This window comes from Rhea americana, unplaced genomic scaffold, assembly GCF_003343005.1.
Source record: "Rhea americana isolate MKP2758 unplaced genomic scaffold, rheAme1 scaffold_130, whole genome shotgun sequence".
NCBI lineage: Eukaryota > Metazoa > Chordata > Aves > Rheiformes > Rheidae > Rhea > Rhea americana.
Window position 1 is genome coordinate 989,151 of NW_028185373.1, and position 27,917 is coordinate 1,017,067.

Below are 27,917 nucleotides of genomic sequence, written 5' to 3' on the forward strand. Positions count from 1 at the left end.
AAGGTTAGCTTGAAAACTGATCATCTGATTTCCTTAAAAAAAAAGTCCTCAACCAACTGATTACCCAGCTGGTACTATAACTGAGACGTCCATAATAAACATTCTGAGATTACTGCATTCATATATCACACAAATTAATCCAATAATCATGGAAACTAGAATACCTACTCTTAGTTTTGCTTTGGCTGTATGGATGCAAGCTTTTCAGATTGCTAAATATAGTCTATAGAAAAAGATGTACTTTGACAATTATTGTTCCGGGAACAATGGTTTCCTGCTGCTTTTAAAGGTTCCACATCAAAAGGAATGTGACCCGTCAAATGTAACCAGACGTGGCACAGAGAAATAGCCTCCACTGAGATAAACATATGGCACTTGCAGAACAACTGCACATGGTAGGGTAGAGATGAAGAATCACACTTATTATCTGGATTGTGTGTAAGTTAAATTACAGGAACCTCTGCACTGCAGTGTAGTKCTTCACTGGCCGAATATACAGAGTAATCTAAGTCTGATCTGCAGTGTATTTCTGATGATTTTCTAAAACTCTTTAAAAATGTGGAGAGGGAATATGGGGACAGTGGAAAAGTGGGGACCTCAGTCTCTCTATGTATTTGAATATACATGGCTAGATAGACATGTATATATAGAAATACAYGTAAGAGATCAAATTGTCTTATTTGTGAAACAAATGAAAACAGGTCTCCTGTCTTTAAGCTACAGTTGCTCTTGAGCTGTAGTTCCCAATAGCAGACTCAACAAGAGCTTATGTAACACCCAACAGGGTCCCATACATATATTTCATTATTTACAATTTCACTCTGTGTACTGGCTCTACAATTTTAAATCTAATTGGTCAGAGTTGTGTGCAGAAAAGGATTATGTGCCACAACTTTGAAGGTAAAATTACACTAGTTTTCTCTGGGAGTTCAGACATCTAAGGAATGCTTTTTCAGGTGCTCCTTAAAACAATTTATTTTTAAGCTGAGAAGGAGTAAGGAAAAGAATATGTGAGTGTGAAAGCCAGGTGATGCACAGTCTGAAATGGAGGCACTATCTCAGCCATGTCTAAAAACCAGAAGCATTTACTTGTATGAGAGGGGCACATGGGGACTCACTAATGGTTCTTTAGGCTGATGGGAAGAGACATAGAGGAAGAGGCATGTATGGGCTGGAAAATGAAGAGAAAACCATTAATTAGTCAAGCAAGAAAGCTTTCACAAACATCAGGGGTTTTAAAACTAAAGCAATTCCTTTGTTTTTGTTCCCTCTTCCCTTCCCCGCCTGCCTTTGAGCAGCTCCAAATTAACTTTGTAACTCTTAACTTCTGATGAAACTGAGAAAATAGATGGCACAAGGCACCACAGGTGACCTCTTTTGAGAAGCCGAGGAGGGCGCATTTTGCTGGCAGGCTTTCAGGGCTGGTGCGTGGGGTTCACGCTGCAGTGTGCCACTTCCCCTCYGTGTCCTGAAAGGCAACGTCCTTGGCTTTTTGGGTTGCTGCCTCTTCTCCAGAGCACCGGCCCCAGACTGTGGTGTCAGCAGCATGATATGGAGCAGCAGCAGGGAGAGCGAAGAACAAGTGACATCTTTGACTTGCCTGCTCCCCCCGTGCTGCTGTGCTGAGTCCAGGGCTTTTCCTGGCTCTGCGCTTCACTGGCCGTGCTATTGCCGTGTGCCGCTCCGGCGAGGCCTCTGGAATRTGCCTCGGCCCGAGGCTGTTAAGTTGTCTTGTTGGTTAATTAAGGCTGGCTGCCTAGGAAGGCCCATCTGTTCCCAGGTAAATTGTGTTGCTATTTTTCCCTTTGGCAGGCATACAAAAAGCTCCCATCAGTCCTTCCAAAGGATGGACGGGCAGTCTCATGTGCCAGTGTTTGCATTCCTTCTCTCTTTTCCTGGAGTCACAACAGCCAACATGGAGTCACACCGAGTTTGCCATGTGTTGGTATAAAAGACAAGGTAACACCCTCTCCTATGTCTGCAGGCTGAACACTTGCAAAACACCTGCTCCTCTTGCTCTACTTCTAGCAGCCCCTGTATCCTTTGCTGTCCCTGATGTCTTTTCTAGCTGCAGCTGTAAGGATGCCTCCATGTTTTAACCCTGGTCTCTCATCCGTCCTACTTCTCAGATAATCCTCTGCTTAGTGCTCCAGACTGAAAGGGAAATACGTACTTAGTGTGTAAGTATAATAGTGAGCCTAGCACATCATGTGTATTCACACAGGTTCTTGCTGCCACAAGCGTTCATCTTTGCAGCCTTCACCCCAGTGTGGGAGGGAATTGCTGTCTTCTCCATTTCAGAGGCTTGGAACTGAGGCACCAAGAAAGCAGATAAACAACTTGCTCCAAATCTGTAGCATGTGATCTGAATCTTCCCAAAGCCTAGAAAAATGCGCTAGTTCCCAGCCTTTGCTGTTGCTTCTCTTCTATGATGAGGACGTTGAAGGAGATAATTGTCAGGGGTGTCTGAGCATTTGTTAGCTGCCCTTTAAGAGAGCCTTGGCAACATGTCTGTGTTTCACTTCTTAGTCCCTTTCTCYCATCCTAGCTATGGCTGGTGGGAGCAGCAGTTACTAGTGAAGAAGAGGGGCCTGAAGGAGAAACAGTTTGAGGATGTGGTGATACTAAGTAATGATTTCAATGCAACAAATCCTTATTTAAAATTTGAYTTTATGACACATATATAGACATGTGAGCCTGTTCCAAAAGTAAATAAACCAAAATAATGAGAAGAAGATAAGGAGAACAGATACAAGTCATAGAGAAGTTGGATAGAATACAGCAGTAGAGTAGAGTAGATAGTATTTCCCTTCTCCAGTACAAGGTAGGGATTCTGGAACAGAGATAGTTGCCCTGTGAAAGTGGCCACCCCAGGACTGTGGGTCTGCAAAAGAAGTTTTAATATTCTGAAATGAGTTAGCTTTATTTCGTCCTGTCTTTGACAGCCTTRCCTCGGATTTGTCTAGCCTACAGCTGGCAATGCAGCTCCTGGCCAAAATGCCTAAGAGTAAGCTAGAATGGGAGGAGGTTTTGTTCTTTTTTAAATCAATTTTTATTGTAAATAAAAGGTAGTATAAAATATGGAGATGAGAAGTTTCCCACAGAACCCAAGCACATCAAAGGAGCAAAATTAAAAGAATTCCACCAGCACTACTGAACAGGGAATACCAAAAACAGAGGAAAATGTGATACAATTATTGCATGGAAGGAATAAGTATTTGGCACTATTCTTATGCAGCTAAAAGAAAGAAATTATTTCCATTCTAAAAATTTAAGCAGCGCTAGCAGGTGACCTGCCTAGTATGAGTAATGCTTTGCAAAGCTGCTGGGACTATGTTCTGAATTAACCAGATCTTGTTGCACTTATAGCTAGAAACCTCAGCCTGAGCTCAGTGTCAGAATAACTCTTTCTCTAGACAGAGGTCTTCCCACGAAGCTGACACAGAGCTACATTTCTGTAGCAGTGTCAAGCAGACTGTGTGTGTGGAAACAAGGTCCAACTAGTCTGGGCTTGCTCTCTGTGGTTAAACTAATTCAAAGTGCAAGGGCTTACATAGGCCTTAAAGCTTGTAGCTTCCTTTGGCTAGATTTCCTGTGATACCAACTCCGTTAGCTTTTAAAGCGTATCTTCTAAACCCAAACCATTTATTTCTACAACGCATCAAAGGGCCTTCTAGAAGATCTGTAAAAGCACAACMACCTTGTGAGCTTTTCTTTGCATGTATCTCCAACTTGCTCTTCAGAAAGGGAGCCATTGCTTTGCTCTGTCTTGTACAGCACCTAGTACAGGGAGYCTGGGATTGGAGGTGCTGCTTAGGTCCTGATAAAAGGTCTGCAGTGGGGAGGCCCTCTTGCAGAAATGGGGTAGGAATGGGGTGAATCTAGCCTGAGCCCCAGTCAGGCTCCAATGGGATGATGCAGGGATGAGAGTGTGGAGGTACAGGTCCACACCTTACCCCAAGGTTGCCCTGTCTTCAAGAGGCATGAACAATAACTGGCCTCATCTGCCAGTTCAGCCATGAAATCTCTGCTTTGTGCCTGCCCTTACCCATACCACACTTCCCTGTGAACTGTGCTGTTACAGCCTCATTTCTTGGTCCTGCCAGCTACTTTAGGAGTGGATGGAGGCATATGGGAAGGAGGAATGTGATTCTATCKTTCCAAAAATCCCCTTTTATATCCACCTACACTAATAGCTGCTCCTCAAGGAGCAAGTAAGAGCTGGCTGCTGGATCCTCTCCTCTTCTGTGTGAGAATAGTAGTAATAATCTTGCTAGGAAATGTCCAGATGTGAGCTGACACACTCTATGTTGCAGCTGGACCAGGTAAGGATTTACATGCTGAGAGTGAGGAAAGTAGTTGGCCTGACCTGTGGTAAGTTGGTAAGCCACTCTAAGAGTACTACAACTAACTATGTRCCATATTCCTTTCAGAAAGACATAGATGTTCTTCTGGACAAAGCGGTTCTGGTCCACGGTGTCGTAACAAAATTCAAGTAAGTAACAGGAGGTAGAGAGCTTAAGTGAACARAGAAAGATCTATTGAGAAGTATAGATCAACAAGTTAATGCACTTGCACAACACAAAATTGCACAACTTCAAGCCCTCATAKACTGCCCTCTTTAGGTACAGGGTTGCACTGAATTTTCTCCACAATTATTGTGACGCCAACTTTGTGGTCTTGCTGTGTAGTGGACTAGGTGGATTACGCTCAGAAGGGAATGGTTAAGTTTTATGTTGCTGACACRTTTAGAAAAATAATGGGGAGCTTCATATTATGCTTTCTGTAAAGATATTTTGCTTTTGTGAGCTATGTTCACTGTCTCAGTGTCCTCACTTGTGTCCTGGCAAGCCAGTTGTGAGCTTAGGTTTGCAGTTTCCTAGTCTTTTCTCCCTCTAAAAGATAAGCTCTTTGCTTGAAAAGCATCTCCTCTGATACACAGCATGTCAAAGAATAATGAGCAAAAGAGGTATTAAGCTGAGATGGGAGCTARTAACACAAGACATGGCAAGTCTAGTTAGGAAAGATTTGAATCTGAAATGCATTTGCTTAGAAATAAAACAATTGATTAAGTAAAAAAAAAAAAAGAGAATCTGGGAGAGCACARTTTTAAGGCTAATGTAGTTCACCATTTTCTGTGAGTGGTTTCCTTCTCCCTATAAATAGACTGGAATTGAAAGACAACCCGTTCTGCTGGAGGTGTTCAGATCACACTGGTAACAATCAGCACATGTTCTGAATGAATAAAATAAGGACATTCTTGCCAAGTAGTTTCACAAATGCTCAAATATAGTCAAACAAAGACTTAATCTGGGCTCAAAGACACGTATCTCAGCAGATGTGTGTAAACTAAATCAAATCCCCTGGGAACAGTACTTAGGAGTTATTCTTAGGCATTGGAAGGACAACGATGGTCCATCTGTGAATTTATTACGGGAGATGAGAAGCATCATATGAAAGTCATTGCTGGACTGTAGGACAGCATGGCTGATTTTTCAGGAAGTTTAGAGGTCATTCCTAAAATCTGTGTTTAACTAAAAGTGAATCCCTAAAAATCAGAACTGAATCTAACTTTCATTTCCTGAGGAATGGCTGGTACCAGGAAGACAGAGGTATTTTGCCATTTTGGATTCAGTGGGGCCAGCATTTTGCAGAGTGCTTTGAAGGTTTTAGAAGTTTTTACTGACTCTTTTGACATTTCTTTTCTTGTCAGAATAAACCTCTTCAATTGGCAGGAGCATAAGTATTTTACGAATRGATGATTTAAAATTGTATGAGAGGATACTGGTGCAGAGTTACCAGTTAAATGGCTGCTTATTACTGTTACACAACATTAATAAAGCCAAACAGAAACAGTCAGTCCTTAAAAAGCATAGTACATCCCATTAGCTTAACTATACAGAAGAACACAGCTCCACAAGGCCTTAGCTCCCTTCTCCTTATAGCTGATCTTACTCAAGCAGACGGGCTCTACTTTTTGCAGAATTCAAAATTGTGAGACTGATTAGTGAGAAAAGCAGATACTAAAGCTAAGGGGCCCTTCCTGGTGGTTCCAGTTTAAATGATACAGCAGATTGCAGCTGGAGCAACATAGCCTGGATAAAGCAGACTTCTATGGAAATATCTCTTAGACTGTAAACAAGCCTTCCCTTCAATCAGCAAACATTCCCTTCAATCAGCTTCATTCTCAAAAAATTTTGGAGGTAGTACCTTGATGTGGATACTGCGGCAGTTTGATTTTGGAACAGATAGATTAAAAGATTTGGGGTTGCTTCTTTGCAGAGATTTTGGTTTTAGCATTAGAACAACTCTACACTGATTTGAGAGCTCAGTGGTGCAGACCTCTCAGATTGTTTGAGAGATTTTTTTTTCGTGCAAGGTGTAAGAGTGAAAATGAACTATGAAAATACCTGGAATAATAGGATGTAGCAGTTAAAAATCCTCTTAGACCTGAAGCTTTCTTAGCAGCATCAGGAAAAAACAGAGAAACTTGGAATAGTGCTTCCTTCTGCATCTACAAACCATGAGTACCTGGGAGAAGGCAGGAACGATAAAATGCATTACATACATTGGAGGAGTTGTGCCCAGMACTGAAACAGGAAATGTAAATAATTTTAATCCAATTACAAAGAAAAAGTGAAAATGTTTCTGTTGATTTACAGCTGAAAAACCTGTGTGTTAGTTTTTGGAGGCTGAATTAGTGATAAGATTCAAGATTGAGATCTGGTCAAAGAAATGAAAACAAAAGATCCAACCCAAACAGACTGACCAAACAACCATCCCCACCTACAGATACTGACAACCGAAATACAGTTTCTGTCCACAATTATGTGGACAGAAGGCATTTGGTTTGCAAAAGTGAGACCCACAAGAAGCTTTAAGTGTTGCAGCAAGCAGCAAAAGTTTAAGCAATGGCTGGCAATTGGAAATAAGATGCACAGACCCCAGAGAGGCAAACATAGCAGTGTGCAAGAGAGTGCAGTCATCAGCAGGGCATGCACAACCTGAACAATAGCTCTGAACACACAGGTCAGTTCTCCCCTGGGAAGATGAATGATGTTACTATTGAAGATGAATGAATCACTAGTGTGAGAGCAAACAGAGTAGTGGCTCATTCAAAGTTGGACTTTGGTACTCACTCACTCATCAGTGTGAGTGAGTGAGTGAAATTTGTCTCATACTAGTGAGTTTCTTGTTGTGAAGAGAGTACATGAACTGACTTTGAAGAGCCATGATATCCTGTAACTCTAACTATACTCAGTCTGAACAGAAGATCTGTTCCCTAGTTAAAAACAGGGACTAAAACTAATTTGCATATTAAGTTAAATGTCACCTCCAAATTACTAGGATAACTCTCGAGACACCTATTTGTCTGTTTATTTGCTTCTAGGAAATGTTTACATAGAGTATTTCAAATGATTTGATTTCCATCCTCAAAATACATGCCAGGTAGCTTTCACATTTCTTCACTCCTTGTTGCTAAAGAGCAGTGATTTCTGGAAACTCAGTTTTTTACGTGCACAAAGAAGTTAGAAGGCAGTCGCAGGTGGAAAGAACAAAAACATGATGAAAAGGAAGCAGGAAGTCACTGTGCACCCTCTCCCAGAGCCCAGCAGTTCAGGTCTAATCCTCAGAAGTGTTCAGCATCTTCCCCTCTTGCTGTCCTTGGAGGTGTAAGAACTTAACAGCTTTGGAAGTGGCTGTGGCTGTGGCTGAATCTCTGCTAGCTTCTGTGCCATGGGGTGGCCAGGGATGCCATTTCTGTCCTTCCTGAGATTTTAGGTTGTGAATATTTTTATTTTTTCCCAATACGACCTTTGAGCAGAAAGAACTGCTGATTCTCCATTCTTTTTCTTCACCTGGAGTTTAAGGTTAGCTAGAAGAGAGGGCGAAAGTTATCTTCCATGTTTGAAATCAGTGGTTGAATTTAGTTGCCAAAGTTCAGCCTTTCCTATCCCTCTGGAAGCTGTAGCATCACTGCAAAACRTGGACTGGTCTTTCTATATATCAGGAAAGCACTAGCATCCTTTTCTGTAATATCTAATTTCTTTTAATGCATGCTACTACTTAGCTTTTGTGTGGCAATTGTGAATGGATGACCTAATGAGTTTGTAAATATTTTAAAAGTGAATATTCATAGCCATATTCTCAAGGGAATAATGCCAGTTTATATCAGTTGAGATTCTATCCCCTCTAGAAGACATCTGAATGACACACTGCAATAATCACACAAAGAATACAAGCAAAGCTTTCAACAAAGCTGAAAGAACACTTACAATAGAACCAATACAAAAACAATCAAGCAAACAAAAAAAAGCCTAGACACCTTTTGCTCTAAAAAGTACTTGATGAGGAAGGTGAAGCAAGGTCTTCAAATTACCTGTTTCCATACTTAACTTTTTTCCTTCTCTACAAGATCTCTTTGCAATTCTGTTATAAGAACACCTGACAACTGTGGATACTTGCCATATTCATAAGTGTCCATAGGCTAAAGGGCAGTCTGAGTAGAGAGTAGGGAGTTTGTGCCACCAAGGCTTGGATGTTGGTTGCCCCTATAGGCCTCCCTAAACTCATAGTTTTAGACAGTCGTGATGCTGCCTAACTTTGGAGTTGCCTAAATGTCAGTCTAGAAGTATCTCTCACATTACTCTGGCCCTGGTAGTGCTGACCCAAAATCTTTGTGCTTGCTTTGACATGTTGAGTGGAGATTCATGAATCAGTCGTGCTCTGCCAACCTTGCCTCCTAGCCATTGTTCCCCTGGCTTCCTCAAATCATAGCTACTATTTCCCTTTCAGATACCATTTTCTGGTAGCCAGAAAACTCACCAATGAAAGGTGGAGCAATTTGGTTTAAGTTCCACTCATGCCCAAAGGGATTTGTACCTTTCACCGCTGTGATGAATGCCTCAGGACTCTACTGTAAGGCCTTCCAGACCTTCTAAGACCAGGGCTAGAGAAGCAAGCTGGAAAATGGACACTTTGTTAAAGAAAAGGCTGGCAATTCTTTAAATATGTATTCTGGTGGAAACAAATATCTGAATCTCTGTTTCGTTTTGTGAAAAATGCTCAGTGCATGAACTCTGTGAATATGGTCCCCTAAAAATAATAGGAATCCAATGACTTGGTGGGCCACATGCAGAGCATCTGCTGCACCTTCTTAAAGATCAGACCAGGGCATTTTGGGGAGGAAAATGAATAATATAAAATACTTAAAGATGAAGTAGAGTAGGCAGAGTCCTCTCCCCCAAGTGCTCTAGCTACACCAAGAAAGCCATTTGTCCCTCTGCCAGGGGCTATGTGAATGTGCTGCACAGAACAGAAAATCTTCCACATCAAGTGCTGAGAGGACTCTGCGTGGGACATGGAAGAGCCTGGTGATTTGAGCCTTCACTGGGTGGGTGGAAGAAGTGCAATCACATCCCACCTGCTAGTGCCAGGAGCTGTTTCAGGGTATCCCAGATTTGGAGGGACTGTTCTGCATAGGATGTCATCACTGCTGTCCTTGGCTTTATCTTTGGGTGAGCTCTAATTCTGGGAGGTGCATCTGGGAGCATGTATGAACATCAGTGTAGGATAGTTGTCCTCCCTCTACACTGACAGTGACCTGTTAACATGTGAGGGACAGGGCTATGGTCATGTCTTTCCTTCATATGTCCTCCTGACTGACTTCAGAGCTGTGAACAGGATTTCTAGTCACTACTCTGCCTATAATATGTTTGAAACTGTTTAGGTACTCAGCTGCCATTTGCCTTCTTATTGACAGCCTACTTAATTGTATCTTCAGCATGGGAACAGGTGGCGTTTACCTTAAACATCTATTATGCTGGTGAATTACCAGCAAAGGACAAAAATAAGCACCTCCTTGATCAAGCTTCCTGTTCTTTGTATGTTCTGCCTAGCTATGGAGCACAGGAATTTGGCACAGGGTCCCCTAAGCATTTTTAGGTTGCTGTTCTCAATAAGCTAGCAGCAGGAAGAAGCAAAAATGTATCTTTTATTTCAGCATACTTGATTCTGACTGCTCTTAATTTTATTTCTTCAGCATTAGAATAATTTTTAATTGAGAAATGATAGGGAAGGGGGGGAGGAGCCCACAGGAATAGTTAATTTATATTGAAAGATGTATTTTTGTATTTAAAAATATAAAGATCACTGTCAAAGAATCTCCAAACTGTCAGCAATCTTTTACTCTCAGGGATATCCATTAATCATGACTGGGACAGAAATTTTGTTGTCATGAATAAAGAGGAAGTGTACTTGAAGGAAGTACTTGAAGGAAGCTCTGCTATACTGGTATGTTTTGTGATTTTTTCCCTTTCTGTTTAGGCAAAAGCACCAATCAAGACTAATTAACCTTTTCTCAAAGGCAGGGGCTTTGGAGTCAATGCTGCCTGCAGCCAAGCAGAGGGGACTGAGTTTATGCATTGCAAAGTTATTTTTCTAAGGACTGGGCTAGTTACACATCTGATAGAAATTCTTGGCTGAGCCCAGGGATATGCAAAGCTCACTGACCCACAGGCAGTATTGGTACCTGCCTCTGAGCAGATTTGTCCCTTGTCCTTCCCTTTAGTGCTCCTGTGCCACTTCTATTACTGGTGTGAAACTCTCAGTGTTGAAGATAGAAGTATTTCCTCTCAAAGGAACTCCTGCCGTGACTTGTCTTTAAAGGATGAACTGAAAATGTTGTGTCATGGCAGTATACAGCAAGAGCATGTTTGAAGGGTGGTCACTTTGTTTTCTCAGCAGCTGGAAAGATAACCTGGTCTGATCTTGCAAATTCTTCTTGTGTTTATGAAACTCTTTGCAGGAGTTCAGGATTGGGCCCTCTCTGCTCCTCTCCAGACAGGTGGAGGGGAGGTGTTCATGGTGCATCTTCTCAAGGCTTCCTGTCCTGCTGTAGTCGTGCACATATACCTGCTCTGTGGGTAGCAGGTTTGAAGGAAATGGTCTTAGCTACTGTGATTTGTAGGATGTGCATGCAGTTCATCTGAGCTGATTAAGAGCATGCTGTAACAGAGCTGCACGGATTTCTTTTTAAGAAAACGCCAGGTTTTCAGTTCAACATCTTTAGCAGCTCTTTCTGCATCTCCTTGCTTTTCACTTGCATACTGGCACAGTACTTTTTTGCCGGGCTTCCCCCCACCCTGTGAAAAGAGGCTGCTGGCTATGATGACTCGCCAGCCTTGTTTTGCTGTGCGGGCCAAGCAGTCCCTCTCCTCCGCCTTTGCTGGGCGCCCGGCATCCTGCAGCGCCGCAGCTCGTGCGAGCCGACATCTGAAGGCCCGCGGTGGAATAGGAGCCTGCGGCTCGCCGCAGCCTGGCCAGAAGGCTGTGAGGGGCCGAGCGTAAACAGAGGCAGCTGGTCACACAGCATGGTGTGGCGGGCCCACGAAATGTGGCAGATGCAGCTTCAGCTGTTATCGGGGACAGAGCATCAGTCTCCGAGCCTGGGTCACATGAAGGACCCGCTTGAACGGTGACAGTCCAGTGTCAAACTGCCACTCTCGTTTTTTTGAAGTCTGCCAGATCTTTGGAGCAGCGAAGCCCCAGCCTCCAGTTCACAGGCCAGGGGACGAAAAGATCATGGAGAGCAAGGATTATGCCTTTCCACTACGCTCTGCAGTGGCGGGAGAGCTCTGCTGTTCAAGTCTAAGGCTTCACTCAGAGCCATTAAAAAGATTCCACTACAGGATAAGTAGGTGTAAAGCACTGCTTATTTTTATTAATATGGGCACTGCAATTTAACAGAAAAGAGGAAATCAGAATTCTCTACAGCTAGCACTGTCTTTTTTACATCAGCACTTTAGTTTAAAGAAAAAAAGACAAATTCTGTCAGGCAATCAAAATATTTTTCGGGAAYTGTTATGTTTTGAAAAATCTGCCCAAATTTTAAGGCAAAGGAATCTGGCTAATAAGAAATCACACTGTTTTCTGTGCTACCTATTACAGTGGGAGATTTTGTGCTGTTAATTTCCTTTTTCACGCTGCTGTGACTTGCAAAAGCAAAAAGTGAGGTAAAACTCTTTGTGGCTATCAGGATAATAGTTCAGGATTCAAATTTGCTGTGGAATAAAGCATAAGTATTTATCATTTTGTGATGTACAGGATATGCAGCTTGCTCATACAGATTTAGAAAATGCCTTGAGTTGCTTACTGCTSTATCTCAGCATCATGTTATGAAGAGTTAACCTTTCTAGGAAAATCTTGGAGCTAACAAAAACAGATTTTGGCTTCAACACTTTAAAACTTTCTCTTGTGGAAGTCAATCAAGAGGCTTAAAAAACACCCCAGTAGTGTCTTTCTGATGCTGCATTTGCACCAGAGGATAGTATACTGTAAGTATATTATTCTTCAGGCACAAAATGTTACATCAATTCTTATACTAAAAAAGAAAAGTTTCTAAAAAAAATCTCTTTCTTTTCCTTTGTCAGGATAATCTTTAACTGTGTAAACAGAACTACAAAAGGAAAATAAAGAGAAATCCTAGGCAAGGCATCAAGAAAAAGCATTGTGATGGGCCAGCTTTAGGTCTGCAACTTAAAAGGCAATTTTTTTAGATCTTCTGCATTCAAGGGACTGTGGGTCTATTTACTGAGGGATCAGTGGTAGGCATTTGTGAATCAGTATGAATTGAAGCCTGAAGCAGCATTGCTTCATTGCTGGTATGGGTGTCTATAGAAACAGATGTAAAAAGAAAAAGGAAAAAGGGCGAATATGGTATGATGCTCAAAGACTATCCAGTAAGAGATGTTCTTGTGCAGTCCTGAGCTTTCCTGAAAACCTGGGCTCACATGAGCTGGGGAAACTTGCACTTTGACTGTACAGCTGAGATCTGTCACAGGGATTATTTCTTAATCCTGGGTACACAAAATTAAGCGCTGAAATTGCTTATATTTTGATGCTTAAAAAGCTCTCTCATTTTTCAAGGTGGGGGGAACTTATATAATGCTCCCTTTTGTCTTAGCCCCTCTGGAAATCAAACTAGTGTTTTATATCGCTGTCACAGTTCACTTTTACTTAAATATTCTGTTTTAAGCAACTGTGTCAACTAGAGCAATGATTTAAGAGCATCAACCCCACTGTGCAGATCATATTCTTGATTCTTTTAGTTTTATTCTCTGATTACGTTCTAAGAAGTATGCTTTTYTGTTAGCAAAATGAGCTGTCAGAGTTGATTTTTAGAATTTGTCTGCACTTCTCCATTGCAAAAGAAAACAGCAAGAAATAAAACTTGTGAGAGTGCCCAAGCACGATGTTTAAAATCCCTTGCATTTTTTATTTTGCTGAACTTTCACTCCAAGCTAGTTGCATATACTGGTTGATGTATTCTTGGAAAAAGGCCAACTCTGCCATCCCATTCTAAGGTAGGTGCTAGAGATGTGTGGAGCAGATCACTCACTGGCAGCTCTTCTTGTGAAGGACTCTGGACAAATAGAGTCTGCACAGACATTAAACGTTCAAGCAGCTGAAGTAAGCTGAGATGCCTTCATCTTTAGAAATGCCAGCCCTGCTGATACCCATGCAGGTATCTGGCTGAGGTAAAGGTGCCCTCAGCTATGCTAATGTTCCTGGTCCTCTGGAGTGTGTCCCAAGCTACTCCAAGGCCCTAAGCAATGCATGGAGGAAGCTCCTAAAGAGAAGGAATTTTCTCAATTTGTTTGTGGGGTTCTGGCAAAAGGGCAAGGGAAAGAGCATCCCCAGGACAACTGCGGCAGTGTGATTTAATCTGTTACGCCTTCCCCATAAACTTATGGTCTAAGCTGACCTGAAGACAGCTTGGTGGTGACAGTGCTTTCCTGGACACACTAAAGGGAATCCCAGTCTTTTCCCTTTGAGGTGGTTTTGTGTGTGGTGTGGCATCTCAGAGAGGGACATTGGGTCTGTGTGCTCCTGAGGGAGTCTTGGAAGGAGGTGAGGAGTGCCTGAGCAGCCTGAAGGAAACAGAGCATCTCCTTGTTGAGTAAACCTGACATCTGAAATCATGCCTAGCCTCCCTTTTACTTGGGGGTCCCAGACCCTGTTTCTTCTTGTGACTTGGAGCTCCTGGCTGGAGGATGCAGCAAATGCTGAAAGTTCTCCCTGGAGGCAGCACTCACTGATGAGGTGCCCTGGCCCTTTCCAGGTGAAAAGCCCTTGCTCAAAATAGCTTTTTGCCCTTGCATCCTCCACTGAATTGAATACAGGAGGCCTACCTGGCTTGTAATGCCTTGGGTAGATTTTATCATAACATCTTACAGGTTGGAAGAGACTTCGGTAGGCCTCTGGTCCAGTCTCCTGCCCAAGCAGGACCAGCTCTGGATCAGACCAAGTTGCTCTGGGCTTTACTCAGTTGGGTCTTGAAAACTTCCAAGGATGGAGCCTGCACAATCTTGCTGGGCAATGGCTTAACTGAGAGAAAGATGACCAAGGGGAGAAAAGGCCTGGTGGAAAGGGAGTGAGATACACTGAAATCTGCAGGCAGCACCCAGGAGTGGGAAGCAGCGACTTGGGAAAAAGAGTCTGAAGGAGAAAGTTGTATTGCAGGGTGTACTGGCACAGGAAGGTTATTCCTGCGAGAGCAATTGTCTTGTCGTTGTTTCACCAGCTGTTTTGTGGGAGAATTCCCTTGTTCTCCAAGCTGCAGGCTCTCCATGGAGAAGTCTGGATGTGGATCCAGAGAAAACCCTGAGCCCATGCACAGCAGGAGYTGGTGGAGAGAAATTGATCCCAATGGGCACAGGGGATATTGCTGAATCTTTATTGGGGAGTCTCAATTTTAGGGCATGCAGGAGTGATTTCAAAGCCAGACTATATGCTGCAACTGTGTTTCAGATGGCAGAGTTTATCAAATTTAAATCAGATTTTTGCCTATCAAAATATACTGTCTTGCATTTACAGATGTAGCTCAGAGAGAGTCTAAGCTTTACAATATCTGTGTATTCTTAAAAAAATAAATAAATCATAGGACACATTCAAAGAATATTTGTAAATATTATACCAAGCTGTGTCTTTTACAACTCATGCCACTAATGTGCTGTGAATGGAAGAACTCATAAACCTTGTTTTTAATTTGTTCACTCTCTCTGTGTTYCTTCTCAGCATTATTTACTACTATAATTTATTTGCTCTTTTAAGACCACTCATCCTCCAAACGACAATCTGTTTTGCAACGTGTGGACATCCTACATGTTTAAAAGGCCTTTGAAAATGTGCAGTTTCTCTCTTACACTGTCTGCTCCTCCAAGATTAAAGATCTCATCCGTTTTATATTTGTTCAAAATAAAATGCCCAGCAGCACTGGTTTCTACATAAAATGTTGGAGATGTCAAAAACACGGTCGGCCAATTTGTCCACTCCCTATCGTAGGCCTGTCCCTCTGGAATACCTTTTTTTAGTGCTTTGTCCTGTCTAGCGATGGCAAGTGATGGGACTTCTGCTGTGGGATTTATGCTGTAGATTAATGAGCTGCAAAACTTCACATATGTTTAAATCATTGTACTTGCTCCCCCCCGCCCATTTATATCTCGGGTGTCAAAAAGATGGGAGAGAGGCCAGCGTGCAGCCACTTATCAAGGAGCCTTGTAAGCAAGAGGCGGCCAGACTTAACACCTGACGCGATGGTAGGCATCAAGGCGTCAGCACCTGATGGTAGTGCAAGGTGCCTTTCCTCTCCAAACATCTGGTCCCTTGATAAATTGTTCCRCTCGCTCGCCGCACCGCGGCTCCCCGGCTTATTGCCGAGCCCCGGCCGGCGCRTGCTGCTCAGGGTCTGTTCTCAAGTTGTTGCGGTGTGCCGGCCGTATGATGGCAATTAGAAGCAGTTAGCGCCCAGATGAGACTCGCGAGTGGCAGGTGGCGAGAACGGGGCTCAATTAAGCAACACGCGCCAAAGCCTCCGCTAATGAGGCTGGGCCACCCCGGACGAGCGAGAAAGCATGTGGCCCTGACAGCAACAGAGGATTTGAAATGGCGCGGCACAGAAATTGGTCAACAGGTATCACCGGCAAGCAAATAAGCCTTTCTGCCTTGCTGCCACCACATGAGGTGGCAGATTTGCRTTTGCATGCTGAAGGTGGGTGAATGAGGCAGCCGTTTGCTGGAGAATGGGGAAGAGTTTCGTCTGCCCTGTCTTTTAAATCTGCTGCCTTCTTTCCTCTTYCCTTTTACTTCTGCCCTCCTTCTTCCCTTTCTAGGCTAACCTGCTCTTTTGTGAGAGCTGGGGCAATGACTGAATGAGCAACGTGCATTTAAATATCATCTGTGGTGCCAAAMTGCTGTTGTGAAAGGCAGTGAAGGTCATAAAAATAATTCATTTGCTTGTCTGTCAAATGAGATCATGTTAAGACAATGCAAAAGCTGTGTTTGAGATCTGCTACTTAGTCCCTGGCCATTTTATACCGTGAATTCTGTTATCCTTTGCCTTTCTATATTAAATAGCAGTTTACATTTAGAGAACGTAGTCACAGACGACACCATAGGTGATTTTTTTTTAAGCAAGTCATACATCAAATTGTTTTCTTCTGAATGAAACTCACTGTAAAAGCTGTCAATGTGGACCTAATACTACTCCTAATCCTTGTCTCCTCCTTCCTTTATCACTGTTCATTTTAAAACAGTGTGGAAGGGAAGCTAGAGCTGTGAATACTTTTGAGTGTGTTGTGTGCAGTATCTGAAGTTCTGCAACCCATCATTTGTTGCAAAGCTGCTCTTTTCCCCAGAAATGTTCTTAAAGCAGAGTTGGCTTGGTGAGGATGGAGAGGGCAGTGTATTGCTTTCAAAATATACCTGTTAAGTGAACGAAACTGAGAACATGTGAACATATCGAATTCACAACTGACCCCAAGTCCCAAGAAAACTTAGTGCCACACACGATATTCAAGCTAGTCCCTTATGCCTGTATGCTGGTCAGTTGTTCTAAATTTATTTCAATGGCCAGGCAGTATTTTGAAGGAAAACAGTCATGCTTCTTAGCTGCTCTGCCAGTGATGAATCATATGCTTATAACCTCTCCTGCCCAAATCCTAATCCTTCAAACCCTATCCCTGAATTCAGAGCATTGCAAAATGAAGTGGCATTAGCAGGAAAACTTCCTCTGAGCGCCGTCCACGCTTTGTGCCATGCAGGGCATTGCAAAGCGCTTGACTTGGTGTCACGTCTGCCCCAGCTTGTGCTGCGCTCCCCACCTAGCAATAACGAGGGGAAGCGGGAGCGAAGCGCGGRCTGGGCTCCCTGGATGCTTGCTGAGGCTCTTGACAATGTTGCAGTGCGGTGGCAGATTGAATCTGCTTCTCCAGCTGTATGTTGTCAAGTTACGCAGCGTGCCTGTGTCTGAAGGAAGGAGMATGAGAACTCTCCTAAAACTGTTTCACTGCAGCAAGTTGAAAGGAAAAAAAAATTGCTCTTATGCTTGCAGTTGTAGTTAGGTTTTACATGTTTCGTATTATTCTGGAAAAAAAAAAATCCTAATTCCATCAGAAAGACTGGCATGGGTTCTGCTATACATTTTACATTATGTATTGGTATATTGGGATACCTGAGGAATACCCCTCAGATCTGCACCATACCCAGTGCAACCCTAGCAAAAGGTTAAGATTACCAGAGCTCCATTGGAAACCTCAGCTTTTTATATKGCTATAAGTTGTTCTGAATAAAATTTTGTGTTGTTCCTGTAAGTTGCTTTGAATAAAATTTTGTATGTTTTTCTGAATTCCATCTCTCTGGCCTCCACCCAAGGTATTTCATGCTGTCGAACTATTAATTGAATAACTTCTCTAACCAGGGTGAGTGTTTGCTGACAAGTAGCATGCCTTTTTTTTTTTTTTTTTTTTTTTCCCAGAGATAACTCTTAAAGATTGTATTTCTTTACATCATGGAGAGAGACTCCTCTCTTGCTGTTTACACAGCATGTCATGAAATTATCTTGTGTGGTAGGCCCTGCAGGCCTGGGGCTTGTGCTAAGAAAGTAAGAAGAGCTACAAAAAGTGTTTGTGTGATTTTTAAAATAAGGGCGTGCTTCCTGCCCATTCAGTGTAAAAAGTATTTCCTCATGACTTCAGCAGATTCGGCTCTCTGGAATACTTTCGTATCAAAAGTCCTTGGACACTCGGTCATGTGAAGGTTTCCTGGGGATGTTCCCCTTAGTGTCCTGGATAAAGAAACCAGCTCACCCTTGTAGATTGAAATGGGGAAGCCAGCTGACAGGAATTATTTTTCCCTTCCTGCCTCGAGCTCATGTTTGTTGTTTCCGTGGGTTTCCGAATGGCTGCTGCCTTCTGCTGTACGGGATATGCTTCCACACGGGCTGGCACGCTCGCTAGTGTCTGCCTGCAAATGCACTCACTGCCCAATTAAAACGAAATGCTGGACACCTGCAGATCCCATGAGCATTAAATAATGCATGAGTACTCAGTTCTTTTGTAAATCGTAACTTGCTGTACAAGGGAATGAAAGAGACTGAAAATACTTCAGAGTTTTTTGTATTTTGAGGACAAAAAAAGAAAGGATATGTGTAATTTTTCCAACTCACCTGTAGGGCCTATTGTGAAAATATCATCAGAAACTTACCCACTTTTGCTTTTTCCTAGAAAATGAGATGGTAGCACATGGTTTTGAAATAGAAGCCCTAGTTCAATACTTGCTCTGTTTAGAAAGTGCCAGTATATGACTTTGGCCCTATCTTTAGAAAAAAGAGTATTCCTCAATGGACATGCCCTGTCATAGCTTTCACATTTGAAGACCAAAGGGAGTATCTTGGTGCTCATCTAAAATTGAAATAATAAGGTAGCTGTGGGAAAATATTTGTGGTTAGATCATGACGACTGCTGCTTTTGAGGAGCCCGAGAACCAGAGGGAAAGCTACTGAAAGGCAGAGCTCCCCCACGGCAGCATTACCGCGCATGGGTGCTTGGGGTGGCAACTACCTACTGCAGAGCCCCCTCTCCCCCCGAACAAGCATGGGGATGGGGAGGCTTCTGTCTGCCTTTGAACAAAGCTGGGGGGTTTCCTCCCTCCGAGATGTCCGGCTGGACTGTCCCCCTGCGACCTGGTGCCGGAGAAGCTGGTGGCTGCTCTGCTGAGGACTGCCTAGCACAAAAGCTTGCTGCATGGCACAGGAGGGCTCGGGGCGCCACATGGTAAGTAAATCCAGCTCCCCTCCTTGAGGGAAATGCCAGGGGAAGACCGCAGGAAGATGACTCACTAACTGGCATCCTTTGCTAGAAATGCATAATTTATTCAGGAAGAAGTAACACCATCCTCCAGCACTGTAAAGGAGTCCTCTCAAAAGATGCAAGTAATAGAGAGCAGATGATTGCCACAGAGTGCAATATAAATCAATATATATATAYACACACACACGCTATATTTTGAAGCGTTTCTATCTGTGCTTAATTTCCYCCCAGATACTTCAAAGTTTGCCAGTCACTGCCACGAGGGTTTGGCGGCACATCTCCCGTTTGTGCGAGTAGAAGAGTGTCTACGTCCCGCTTTGCAGTTCTCAGCCCTTTGATGTCCTACAGCACAACCCAGTGGGTTAAACCCAGGCTAGTCGGAAGTCATCCCCCTGTCTCTGTTAGAGAGGATCTGTCCCTATTTTGACATCCTAAGCCTGAACTATGGAGCCTTTTCTGGAGGTCAGCATCTTCTTTACAACACAGAATTCAATGTCCTTTGTGGGTGGCATATGTGCAATGGGCCATGAGAAACGTTCACAGTGTTGAGATTAAAATAACTTCCCAGGCTCGCAGAAATATCATTCTAATTTATAACCTACCGGCAGAGATTATTAATGTGTTCCCCACTCCACTCTCATAGTTTGTATCTATTCCGCCTTCAACACATCCTGTTAGATAGAACAGTAAACAGAACAGGGCCACACACAATTGAAGAAGAAAAGCAGGGTCTTGGTTAAAATCACTGTTTGGAAGGAAACAGAGACAATTCTTTTTACCGTAGAGATATTAGTGTCTGGATGTGTTACAGCATGTTTTAGGAGAGGAGAGGAAAGGAAAAGAGATGTGTATACAGCTAGCACAATGGGCTAAAAAAAAGTGGTGAAATCAATATTAAAATCTCCAAATAGGCAATAATCCATTTGATTATAAGGATGATAATCTCAGAGATACTGAACAGTGCAGCTGCATTTTCAGAAGCAAGTGTTCAGTGTGATAAATAATTACAGCTACACTGGCTGCAGTGGAGTTGTGCTGATTTACACCAGCTCTGAGCACAAAGTCAGAAAGTTTGAAAACTGGCACAGAGAGAAAAACAGTGAGTGTGGCGATTACGTATGATAGTGAAGAATTAGAATAAACAGCCATGAGAGGGCAATATGAAATAAAATCAGCAGAGGGGAATCTGGAAGTGCTGATGAAAGATTGTAACCAAGAGGCAGACGATGCTGAGAGCTTGATGTTGTTTTTTTCTTCCTGAGAACTCAAACCTGAGTTTTCATTTTGCAGTATCATCTTGTCAAATATATTCCAGGCAAGGCACCGGGAACTCAAGTTTTTCATCTTCGGTGCCCTCTCCCCCTGCCCATACATGCAGCAGGATGCTTATAATCTGTAAAAGATAAAAAAAGTGTACACTAATGCAGATTACCAGAGTAAAAGATAAGGATTTAACTGTGTCCCCCTCCTTCCCTTTTCTTCATAGAGAGTTGAACACCAGCTCGTGAAAACTACCTCAATAATGCCTCCACTTTTAGAGAGCTCGACTCAAGTTGAGTGGGAAAAGAAAGGGAGGTGAGCGATGCTTACACGTTTACTTTAGAAAAGTAACATTTATGGTTGCTTCTGTGCAATGAAAAAGCAGCTTCCCAGAAAGTTGGAGGCTCAGCTGCACTTCTCGCCCGTGAGCGAGCTGTCAGATGATCTTTGCTGGGAGCCGCATGGAGGTATTGTCCTTAATTGCACCGATAATGCTCCGTTTTGACAGCTACAATACCTGGTTCAACGTGGCTGCTAACAAAAAAAAAAAAAAAAAAAAAAAAAAAAAAAAAAGTCAACCATTAAGTATGTTTTCTTCAACAGTGACTGATAAGTTGTTATCTTTCAGCATCTCCAGCTAATTAGACATCACGAGTCAAAGTTAATTTGGTGGAAAACATTTCTCGACTTAATGACATTTATGGGCAATTAAGCCCGCTGCAGAAAGAAGCACACATTTACATTTCAGCCTATTTCCAGCGCTTAACAAGAATCCACCTCTTTCTCCACTGGAGATTTCTCATTCTCTGAGGAATATGTTCGATGCAGACACCACAGGTCCCCTTGTTTTTCTGGAAACCGGCAATTGTTTGCATGAAACAAGCTACCAAGCAGTAATGAGGCATAGACAGAGATAAAATTAGGCACAATAAAAGCCTTTACACTGTTTAGACTTCTGTCTTGTCACGATGAGGATTGTGCTTAAATCCACCCTAGTAAAAGCTGAGAGATGAAAAGCCAGTTCAGATCTTACATTTGTCCTCTGTCAACTATTTCTGAGAAATGTTCATTAGTCTCCAAGTTGCTACAYGGATTTGCATAGAGAATTTAGAAAAGCAGCACATGAACTTTTTACCTGTCCCCACAGTCTGTCTTTTCTTGCCYGAATCCTTCGTCTTTAGCCCAAATTCACTCTACGGGGCAAAATGCCACCTTTCCCCACCATYCTGCTCCTGTCAAACCTGGCACAGAGCAGGGCTTTTCGGAGCYGGCAGAGGCAAAGCAGGGCCTCTGCTTGGCACTGCTGCCTGCCTCCAGCCCATGTGCTGGGCTGGCCACTTTGCTCCTGCTTTGGTGCCTCGGCTGCATTTCTTTATGCTTTAAGCCACACTTTTCGAAGTGGAAACCTGAGCATAGTTTGTTTCTTTTCAGTTGCTGTGAGCTGAGGAAGACTGAGAGGAAAATGAGTAATAATCCCTGCAAATTATGGGTGTCCCCCATCTCTCCTTGGGCAGGTAGGTGGCAGTCTGGACTGGCAGAGTTACGGACATGCTGCCAGCATCTCATGCTGGTGGGTGTCCGGTTGTGGTCCCTCGGCCTGGGTAAAGAGCTAGTTTTTGCTGCTCTCTCTTTTGCAGAAGGCACGCTGTCAAATCTGTAATTCGGGTCTAATTTTCATGAAACGTGTAAAAATGTAGCTTTTGTGAGTAGTGCCCCCAGCATGTTTAGCAGAAATCAGACAACAGGTCCAAAAGCCATTGCAAGCTGATGAAGCTTGGTTATGGTATCCCTTTTCCGCAGAATTTCGGGCTAAAAGTACTGCAAACCGAAGAGCTGCATGGCAGGCTGAGTACACCCATATTTATATGTTTCAGTCTTGCTCTGCATGTGCAAATGGGCTGCTCTGGGTCCAGCCTGGCTGGGCTCACAGGCTGGGGCCCCACTGTAGAGACAGTGCAAGCAAAGTCTAAAATTTTTGTACTGGATTCTGAGGAGCAGGAAGCCTCAGCAGAACGAGCGGGGGGGGGAGGGGCCCAAAACAAGATGTTCAAAAAAATTGTTTGATAAAGTTGGTGTGGCAGATACATGTCAAAGCATATTCTTCTAAATGCTGTCTGCAGTTTCAGGGAAATGACATTTGTGAGGTGCACACTAACATGTTCTGGGGACTCGAACATCGGGATCAGGTGTAGGCCCATTTTGGCTTGTGACACTAACCACCTTGTTTCTGGAGCACTCACTGACTGAACAGTAAGTGTTACATTATATTACCTCCAAAGYTGTGCAAACTGTGCAATTTTCTAACTCTTTTTTATTCAGAAAACTRATTTCTTTTAAACTAGGCACCTGCAATGGCAAGAGAATTTCCTAMCAGGCTTTTTCCCCTGTCATATTTGGATAGAGGGTGTCTTTCTTTATTTTCACCTTTTCTTTGTACGTGTATTCTTTTTTCCAAAAGACAGCACTGAGGCTGTATCCTATCCTGCCCACAAGGTGTGACCAGCGTACACCAAATTGACTCTAGCACTTAAGAAAAGCACAACCGTGTTAATGAACGACCTTTAGTAACCGAAACAAGGACTTGTCTAGTTTGATGGGTGTATAGGAGTCTGATTCTTGTGAATGAGTAGATCCCATCCTCACACTGTGGTGATGTATTTAGCCCCAAAAGCACAGAATCAGCCTCAAAACAGAGGAGGGTGTTTCTATCTTCTTGATCTATTTGCTCAGCTTACTCTACAATTCAACAGAAGTAAATAAGTAGCCTGACATTTGTGATACATGAAAGATGTACATTTTATATGGCCAGGCTTTATTTACAAAAGCTGTGTATTAAAATTGTAAAATACTACTGTCAAACRCTCTTGTAATGACTCAGCCCCTCCACATTATCCCTTCAGGATTCTGAATTATTTCCCCTTTCAATTAACATATATATGACAAACTCCTCTTACYGTGGAACCAGCTATTTGGTGGATGAAACAGTATACATTTGTGTCTCTCTACTGTTGCAAGGGATGATGCAGTTCCCTGGGAAATAAAAATCTGCTCTGACTTGATTCTACTACAGCAGTGAAACAAGGTGCCAAGGTTTTCAGGGTCCTTGCTGGGATTTGCTAGATTGCATTTAATTTTCTTCCATGTGCCCGAAACACTGTGGAGGCTTATTAAATGTTCTGTTTCAGTGGTTGCAAAAATCTCTTGCAGAAGATGGGTTAAGGAGGAAAAACACCCTCTCCCTCCTCTAGCCCCGTGGCCAGTAAGCGGCGCTGTTGGTCGAGAGAAAGGAGAGTCAGTGATTTACAGCAGAAACTCTTCCCGCTCCCAAGTGGCACTCACAAAAGTAGAAATCTGGAAATCAGCTACTGAAAAWCGCCATGCTTTCTTAAAATATATTAAAGAAAGCTGGTGTCTTCTTGTTAGATATCTTGGTGCAGAGCAAAGTATGCCCTTTCCCTCTCGACTTAAGCGCACCCTGCTAATAAAGCGACTTGGCTTCCCGAATTATCATTGTCTAAGCTGAGACATCCTGAATCAGGGTTGTAACAGAAAGACCCCTCAGCCCTAGAGCTTATTGTGAGACATAAGGGCTTTCTCGTCCGTACTGAGCTATATTACTGAAGTAAATCACCGTAGCTGGGACTGTTTCTCAGGAGTGACTCTTGAAGGTAATAGTTCCTTATGCTTATTATGTGGTGGTGCAGATGCCGTCTTTGGTAGCTGCAGCTAGCAGTCAAGTGGATTTTCACTCGGTTAGTTAGTCATGGCACGAGGTGCTATTCCATAGTGCAGGATTTTCTAGGAATGCTCTCAAGTCTCTCCCCCGCTTAGTTCATTGCGGGCCTCCAAATCTCAGCGACACTGGGAAATTGACTTAGATGACAGAGGGCTTCCTTGAACACTGCTCTAAGCTGATGAGCTCTGTGCTTCCGCCTCGTTGTTCTCATGCATCTCAGGCTCTCCTCTTTTGTTTAGCTTACCTCTTTTTCACCATTTACCTTATGGCTCCCCTGACGCTGCATGTGCCCCTCTACTCCCATAGAGCCTTCCTCCCTCTGCTGCCATTGCCTGGGGTGTGCAAATGAGGTCCCAGCACCCGGTGCTGGGTGASCACCCTCCTGCAAGGGCGTCTTTTGTTAGCACCGATGGGGCTGAACTGGCCTCTCCAACAGCTATGTACTCTCCGACTGACTTTTTCTGTGCTGTTACTCCTCCGTTGTCTCAGAGGCCTACTTGATGCCAGCATTACCGAGAGAAGCCATACGGAGAAAAAGGTTGTTTTGTGTCCTCTTGCTAGGTTGTACCCCAAGGAATTAGTCTACTGAGAGTCAGAGAGAATAAACACAGCACTTCCTAATTTGAGAACAAGACACAGAACTTGCTGCCTAATGCTATCTTTTCTGTACACTATTTATCCAAGAAGTGTGTGGGGGGGAAACCCTTCCCCCCTCACCCCAGAGGCCTTTTTAATACATCTCAGAGCAAGTAATAAAGATGATCATGTAGACAATGCACTGGATGAGTGTTTATGATCAAGCATCAAATTTCATCTCTGCCACAGCCTCATGATATGATCCTGTGCTAGGCATCCAATCCTGCACTCTTTCTGCACCTATTTTCCATCTGTAAAATGGACACAAGGGTGTTGCTTTCATACAGTTGGTGTAAGCGCAAATTCTATGGGCTTGTATAATGCTCATGTACACTGAGCTGGGGGTCGGATGCATCCACAGGAATAGTCCTTACTTGCTGTCTTCAGGTRGTTTTGGTTGCCCACAGAAGCCAGGGTGCCAGCCTTGTTTTCCAGACCTGGGCAGCTGCCCAGGGTAAAGGGTCCGTACAACAGATACAAGAGCTGCTTCTTCAGCTTTGTGTCAGCAGGGTAAAGAAGGTGTCCAAGGAAAGTCTGAGCTGCTGTAGTGACTAACGCCATGTAAACAAATTGGACAAAGGGAAGGTAGCATTTCTTTCCAGGGATAGTTCTGATTTGTCACTGGCAGTGAAAAAGTTAAAACTCATAGGGTTATTCATGAATTCCGCTTTTTAAAAACATGTCCCATTAAAATGCAGATTTAGTCTTCCATTTGCAAAGAACATAGTTATTTCAAATTCTGTATGGGAATCCTTTTTGTATTTGTATCTTTTGGGTAGAAAGTCCAGCTGCCTCTTGTGAGATTGCACATATCTCTTCAGATGTCAACAAATCATTGAAAAGTGTCAGAAAGGGGGAAATGAAAGATAATTATTCAAACCATGGAGAGCTACTTTGAAAGTGAATAGAATCTGTCAGATAGTCTTTTGAGAACAGCAGTTGGCTGCTTGTATTGGATGTATTAAATGGACATATCTAGAGGCAAGTAATGCTGTTTTAGATTCGGATCAGTTTAGGTTGGATTATTTTTCTGGTGGAGCTGGCCAAAGCCACTAGAAATTATTGAGGGAAATTAGTTGGGAAGGTGTTATATGTAGCTACTGTGACCTGTTAAAAGAAATAAAAAGCTCTGTAAATAACATAAATGCTCTTTCAGCTAAAAACAGATGCTTTACTTATTTGTCTATTATATTTTAAAACTGCAGTAGGATTAAGAACAGGGAGGGTTTGATCACTGTGGAAATAAAGAGGTTGGGGGCAGTGTAAAAGCTATGTTCCTGGAAGCAACATATCACAAAGAGCTCAGAGGAGTCCACATTGGATCTCAGTAAAAGAATATTATTGAGAATTAGACTCTGCTCTGAAGAGCAGCCTGATGATGCTCTAAAACTTGCCCCTATGAGTAACTTGCTCCATGTCCATTGGGATTTTCCACATCCAAAGTCTTCAATAAGACCAGAAATTTGCCTCTTTTTTTTCCCAGAGAAAATTAAATAGAGGATGTTTTGTAAGAAACTGAGTACAGCCTAGGAAAAAGCCTTCTGAAACAGTCATAAAATGTTTGCTGCTGTATCTCCCAGGTCGGTAGTTTGGTGGGTTTATTGTTAACGCTTCAGGAACAAGAAGCATCTTAAATGTTTTCTGGAATATCAGTGAGTGTAGAGCTGCAAGCCCMAAAAAAATAGAATTCATTTGGAGAAGCTGCATGATTTAATTGCATTGATCTAAATTAATATGGCACAACTACTGTATATAAAGAAAACCTGGAGCAAATGAAAGGTGTGGAAAGAGGTACTGAAGGTGAATTAGAAACACACGCAGGTGGGAAGCTGCACCTTTCCAGTTCGTTTCTTTCAAGATGCCTCTTTTCACCACTTTTTAGTAGAGCTATCTACATTGTGCTTTCCCTGAATCTGTGTCAGCTCATCCTAGGTTGTGTGTAAATGGCAATAAATCCTACAGCAGCATTAAATTACCCGTGCTTTTGTAGTGTACAGCCCCTGGACAGGAAGACAGCCTGTGAAGTAGTGTGTGTGGGTCTGGCAAAGTGTCAGCCTCCATCGAGGAAAGGCTGTTGCTCCTGCCATTTTCTTCTTCCTTCTCTCATTTGGTGTAGAAATGTTTTCGCCTGGCCTGCAACCCCCAAGGGAGAGCAAGCTCTGGCACCTCATCAGGATGGTGCTTCTTTCTGCTCTCTGATGCGAGAAGGGTGCTCCCTGCCTCAACCTCTGCTTCCACCTTCCTGCAGCAACTTAGCTTTCAGCTTTGGTCCCTTAAAAAGCTGGTAACAAAACCAGAACTTCCTCAGTGGAGGAAACCTCTGCCATGTGCAGGTGCTCTGCCACAAGCACAATGAATCCTGTTGTCTATCAGATATTTTAAAATCCTTCCTACTGCGAGCCAGCCCATTGGCATAGGTCATGGTRTCTAATAGGTATGAACTAGGACACATCTATGTTGGGGCCTGGAAGTCTTAGACCATCTAATGGAAAATCTAGCTGTTACTTTCAAAGTAGTAATTTTTTTTTGCAAGATTTGATCATGAGTCACCAAGCTAGATCTCATTTAAAAGTTTTATTGTCTTCTTTATTTGAATTGAATTTCCAAATTCCTAAATTGTCCAGCAAGAGCAAATTGAAAGTCTGCATCTATATGCAGTATAATCTAAACCTGGCCAACATATTCCCCCCCTAAAAAGCATGGGCAAAAGGACAATTCTATAMCACCTGTACCATTTACAGATGTGCTCAAGCCAACTGCTGAGGTCCAGCTCTCAGCTTCTCCAAAAAGCAGGAATGATCAGTGATGGTGAATGTGTTCATGCCATTGCAGAGGTTGAACGGCCCACGAAAAAACCGAGGACTCTCTCATATCTTGACTGCAAGTAGATTGATAATTTTGGTTCTAGTCCCTGTCATTTAACACYTTTCTTCTTCTGATCTACAGATACAAAAGTGAACTTAGTTTCCASGTTTCAATACATGCATGCACACATATCCAGCATGGTTTTGGCAACAGGAGTTTGTTGGCTAACAACAGTGTGATGACTCATCACAATGTTGTGATGTTATTAAATTTAATAAAAGGAACTTTGCAAAGGAGCAGAAACAGACACCAGAGTCCCCAATGTTATCCTT

At 43.0% G+C, this 27,917-nt stretch overlaps 1 long non-coding RNA gene across 2 annotated transcripts in view; it reads left to right on the forward strand.

Annotated features, from left to right (window-relative positions):
* Positions 1-1,815: 1,815 nt before the first annotated feature.
* Positions 1,816-27,917, forward strand: part of LOC146599888 (uncharacterized) — a 43,366-nt gene continuing 17,264 nt past the window's right edge. Inside the window, exons 1-7 of one of the 2 annotated variants that reach the window (XR_014894899.1) lie at positions 1,816-1,959; positions 4,434-4,495; positions 9,291-9,394; positions 19,380-19,610; positions 20,635-20,723; positions 21,840-21,922; positions 27,522-27,876. This is a non-coding gene — a long non-coding RNA (uncharacterized LOC146599888). Of the gene's footprint in view, positions 1,960-4,433; positions 4,496-9,290; positions 9,395-19,379; positions 19,611-20,634; positions 20,724-21,839; positions 21,923-27,521; positions 27,877-27,917 lie in introns of those variants that run through there. The other variant, XR_014894898.1, reaches the window with a different exon arrangement.